A 6000-nucleotide genomic window follows, 5' to 3' on the forward strand; every position below is an offset into this window, starting at 1 on the left:
GGATTAAGCAATGCGGTTTAGTTCAATGAAATTGCTCATAATAAAACTTAAAAAAAAAAAATCAAATTTTTTAAGCAACCAATTAATGATTTATTGCTAATTTTTTTTTTTTTTTGGGGATTTGGTGTTTGAGTTTGCTGTAATACTTGTTATTTGTTAGTGGATTGAGTCTGTTTTTCTCTTTATTTATTTATTTTTTAATTTCTTGATTTGTTTTTGTACTAAGTTTGATTTAGATGCTAATGGATTAACAAATGCGGTTTAGTTCAATGAAATTTCTCATAACATCACTTAAAAAAAAAAATTTAATCCAAATTTTTAAGCAATCAGTCGATGATTTATAGCTAGATTTTTTTTTTTTTTTTGGTTGGGATTTGGTGTTTGAGTCTGCTGTAATACTTGTTAATGGTGGATTGAGTCTGGTAGAGTTAGTTATTAGGTGTACATATTGATACAAAGCAGTCATGCGTCTTTCGTGTTTTTCACTCCTTTAGATGTCACAGTTGGTTGGTGCTAGAGAGATTTCGGATTACGACAAGCTATGGAAGTGTTCATCGAATAGCTGAGCCCTACATAAAGCCTAGTGCTAATCATACACGTAAGAAAAATCGTCTGATTCCACTCCTGCTTGTACTAGTAGTCTAGGGTTTAATCGTCTATATATACTCATGTTAGAGTTCATTGTAATACAGGTTATTGTACTACACTCTTACATAATAAAGATGTAGCTCTTAAGGGATTCCTCTGTGGATGTAGGTCGATAAGGCTAAACCATGTAACTCTCGTGTTCTTGATATTCCTATTTTATGCTTCCCCTTCTGTATCCACTCTAGCATATACAACATGGTATAACACATCGCGTTAATAATAATATATTTTTACATGGTATCAAAGCCAAACTTCGTTCTTGGCATCAAACAAAACATCTCTAGCAAGCAAAAAAAGATGATCATGTGCACACCAACATCTAAAGAGTTAAGTCACACATGCTTGACTGCTAGATCTAGACTCCACGACATCTCGCAGCCACCATGGCTCTGTGCTGTGTGCCTATGTCAAAATCCAACAACCAAGCAAGTCGTGACTTAACTTTTTAGATCTGTGCAAATCAAAACTTTGCCTGATGAAACCAATACCACAGACATGCTCCACGACCTCCCGCAACAATAACCCAGGAACTCAGACCCCAATGGTAGCCTTACGTGCCACCATGCGCTGCTAATAGCTCCGGAACCTCCCCGCATGCCGCCCTAATTTCCTCATGTGCAACTTATCCATCAGCCACATGCACCGCCCTATCAGCTATGTCGATCGCTAATCTGCCTACGGAAGAAATCTGGCTTTTAACCACTGAAGCACGTGCCTCCATGCACTACCTGGTTTTCTGGCTTCTCCTCCACACGCCGGTGGTCATCACACGCTCTTGCTACATGCTAAAGAACACTTACTGATGTCATCTGACGTCATTGGATAACGTCATCACTCCACGTCATCGACCACGCAAACCCTAATACACGTCAACGACACGTCATAGGTTGACGTCAGCGACTCTGCTGCCCAATCCGAGACCCGACCCAGAAACCCAAAACTGACCCAGATCATGTATCTGTTGATTTTGACCATGGACTAGTTGACTTTGACTTTTGCGTTGACCTTTGACCAAAAGTCAAAATTTTTAAAATGGTTTATCTTGCACAGTTTTTCACGTAAATTATAATTTTGGACTCCGTTTCTTCATTTGAAGCTCCGAAATTGGTCAATTGGCACATTCTTTATTGTGGTTTCTTCAAATGCATTCTTTAAGGCATCTCCAAGTGATCTTCTCATACTTATCCAACCTCAAGCCTTCATCGAACTTCCGCCTTGAGTTCGAGGGAGGCTGTTAGAGATATATTAGACATATTAGCCTAATGTAATAGGCCCAAGCCCACTCCTGCTTGTACTAGTAGTCTAGGGTTTAGTCACCTATATATATATATATATATCATGTTAGGGTTCACTGTAACACAAGTTATTGTACTATACTCTTACATAATAAAGATGTGGCCCTTAAGAGATTCCTCCGTGGATGTAGGTCGATAAGGTTGATATCAATGTGTACTTAAAACTATTATTGTTTATCCAGCTTGAGGAGAGTCGCGAGGTTACCTTCTAGTGCATGCAAATGGTGGGCTTAACCAAATGCGTTTTGGGGTGTGTATATTACGCTGTCTCTGTCTTGTGTGATAAGCTCGATAGTAATATGTGTGTATATGTGTCATGTTTGTTATTGGTTATTATGTCATCTTTCTGAATTGTATGTATTCTAGTAATTTGGGTTTCCGTCTTTGATTGGTGCAAAGTTGTGGAAGTGGGTAAAATTGGGATACAACAAACAGTCCCGGTCTAATTTATTGTAATGTCGTTCTAAGTTCCCATTTGCTTTTACGTCTTTTGCAGGCAATGAAATGACGGTGCATGAAATCCTTTTGTACTATTTCCAATTAATATGTTGGATAAACGTGATTGTTGATTGCTAGTTGCTTATTCTATGAGTATCAACCTCAACTTTCTTCCTTTCCAAACTGGGGGCACTCTCTACTATGTATTTTAATAAGGCTTTGGGTGTTCCTCTCCCTTAATTAATATGTGGAGATGTGTCCCGTGCCATCATTGTTTTTTTGCTGCACTTCAGAGAGCTTCTATTATGTAGTAGATTTACAAATATAGGGAGTTTAGGGATATAAAAAGCCTGGTCTGGTTCAGCCTTGACTTTATTATGATTTCCAGTTTTTATGATTTTAACATTAGCAAATAGGAAACACATAGTAGTTCAAAATCTCATGGTGTCACGATTGCACATTATCAGCCTGACCTGACTTGCTATTTTTGGGTCAGCCGAGCTTCAATTTTTTTGAACAGGTTGGGCTTATTCGTGCTAACCAATTCATGCAACTTTCAACGTTGTGGGGTTGTGTCCCTAAGCTCAATGAGGCCAATTTAACACCAAATTCAATAGAGATACCGGGGAATTCTTCTTTGGTGCCCCCTCTTCCATTTTCTTCTGATGTTTGACACTATGGTGGAGAAATATTTTCCATTTTCTAGATAGTTTATGTTATGATAAATCATATGCACCCGGCTTTACATAGATGTGTTTTTTGTTTGTTACATTGGTTGCACAAGCAAGGGTCACCGAGGAAGAGAAAAGGCCCCATTTCTGGAACAAGGGGCATGGACAGATTCCGCTTTGAAGAATCCTTTTACACAAACCATAAACCAGAGTTTATGTCAGAGGGAAACACCAAATGTGAACACCTCTCACATTATCAGGTAGATCCGATTGTGCAGAACAATTTTTCGTCAAAATAATTCCTATGCTGATGCAGTGGTGGCACATTGCGTTCCATATAATTTGTTGGAGCAATACAAGCTGGTGGTAGTGCTTCCATTATACGCATAGGGATCCAGCGTGCATATCCCGGGCGTTAAGAAAGCTGGGGGGCGATATTGTAAAATATAGATGAAGAGAACAATTGCATTAGGGTGCACAGCAGGGACTGATCACCTAAGACAGGGCCTTCCAGGCACCAATTTTTTGCTTGGAGTTCGCCAGGTTATAAAAAAAAAAAAAGAGTTACATAGAGAATTCATTGAGATGCCATACTTTGTTTCTGCTTTGTTAGGAATAAAGTACACTTTTCATGTATGTGGTATTTCATTCGTAGGCATTGAACGCAATAAAGAATTAGATTTTTCCTTTCTTTACTTCGCAGTCATTCCTGGCACTCAACTCATTATGGTTTGTATTTTAGCCTGAGTTTAACTACAATACTTCAGGGGCTAAAGGGAAACAACAATGCTAATAACACTATTTTTCACTACTTGCTAAAGTGGAAAGTTGTGATTGAAATAACATTAATTTTACATAGGTTCACCATTAAAACATTTTTATCATATATCGGCCACCAGAATTCACAACAGGATTCCTCAATATTTATTAAAAAAAGAGGTGAAAAGTTTTATCACTTGACTGATTGAAGGGAAAATGTAGGATTAGATTATGGTGGGTCTCTGTCGCTGCCTCCTGAAAGGTTTTTGCATTTTTTTCCCCCATTTATATGATGATTCAAAAAATTGATTAAAAAATTTAAATTACATAATTATAATATTGTTTTATATAAATGGAAAATATGTTATTAAAAAGACTTTTTTTTTTTAATATATCATAATTGGTTGACTAATTTGAACATATTGAAGGATTTTTTTTTTTTTAAATGTACACCTCCATTCTAAGGAACACGTGTAACATATGTTTGATTTGAATTATTATATAAGGAGATGGAAATTACAAACATCTGTCTCTCTCTATAAACATGAGATTTGGTGTGTACGTAATTGAAATGGCCAGGTGTTGGTTATTCTCTTGCCATGCAGATAGTTTTTGGATAATTCAAATTATTATTAGTATTTTTTATAAAGTTAATTGCTTGGTTAGGCACCTAGGCTAAACGTACATGAATTTTTTTCTTAGAATCTGTATCCATTGATTTGAAATGTAGTAATTGCTTATCTGATTTATTGTCTAATCCTTTCCTTCCTTTTTTTTTTTTGGGAGGGAGGTGTTTAGCTGCGTTTTGAGGTGTTTGGCTGCGTTTAAAACGCGGCCTAAGGAACTGCCCTGGGGTCGCGTTCTAAACACAGCCTAAGGGTAGGCCCTATGGCTGCGTTTTAAACGCAGCCTAAGGTCCAACCCTTAGGCTGCGTTTAAAACGCAGCCTAAGGGTTGGACCTTAGGCCGCGCTTTAAACGCAGCCTAAGGACCAAAGCTTAGGCCGCGCTTAAAACGCAGCCTAAGGACCAAAGCTTAGGCCGCGTTTAAAAACGCGGCCACAGACCCTCTGGGGCCTATAGTCACGCCTTTTAGGCTATGTTTAGAAACGCGGCCAAAAAAACTGCGGCTATAGGCCAAATGGGGCTATGGCCGCGTTTTTTTGACCTATAGCCGCTTTTTCGAACCGCAGCCATAGGACTTTTTTTTGTAGTGCATGTAATATTAAGTTTAAATCATTATATATGTTTAGAATTTTAGTATTTTTTTTCTTCCAAATATAAGTATAATGTTTATACTATTGAAACTTAAATTTTAAGGTAATCTTTTAAATTGATTGAAGGCCAATTGTTCAAAATGGACTAAAGTGGGCTGAGATGGACTGAAAGGACCAAATTGGACCACCTAAGTGGACTAAATGAGCTCTTTTTTTTTTTTTTTTTTTTTTTTTTTTTTTTTTTTTTTAATTTGGCACGCCAATGGACCGAATGAGATTGAATTGGACCTTAAGTTGACCAAAATGTTATGCTGATGAAGCTTAAAAGGAACCTAGCAACAATAAATGTTAAGACTTCAACTTTTAAATATTAAATATGGATGATTTAATAAATCATGTGATTAGAACATATTTGAATTGTCTTGACGGTGCTGTTGGAGGTTTTTCTAAATTAGTTGAGGAAAAAATTTTGTATTATGAAATTTATTAAGCCCAAAAAGATTAGGTTAGGTTTATATATATGAGATAGGTTTAAGTTACACCTTTTTTTAAACCAATGGATTTAAATAGATCCAACGGTTAAAAAAGACTCTCATTAATGCTAATATTCTAATTAGTCTCATTTATTATCTCTTATTTAATACATTCCATAGATATTTCTAAACCCAAAAAAAATTATACGGTTGATTTTCTCTCTCCACTGCATGTCTCTTTCTCTTTATCTTTGCACGTTTCTCTCTCTATCTCCGCCACGGCTTTTCCAAGGTCGCTGGCAACAACAAAAAAAAAAAAAAAAAAAAAAAAAACACTTGATATGTTCTCCAGTTGAACTGAAGCAGTGGTTATTACTAAGATTTTATTTTTCTTTTCACTACTTAATATGTTCTCTAGTTATGCTAGACTGACTTGAATCCCTAGTAATCGTCAAAGAAAGATGGCCCTTGAGTTTTTTCAAAGAACTTAACATTAGCTT

The sequence above is a fragment of the Quercus suber genome, unplaced genomic scaffold, assembly GCF_002906115.3.
Source record: "Quercus suber isolate HL8 unplaced genomic scaffold, Cork oak 2.0 scaffold_73, whole genome shotgun sequence".
In the NCBI taxonomy this organism is placed as follows: Eukaryota; Viridiplantae; Streptophyta; class Magnoliopsida; order Fagales; family Fagaceae; genus Quercus; species Quercus suber.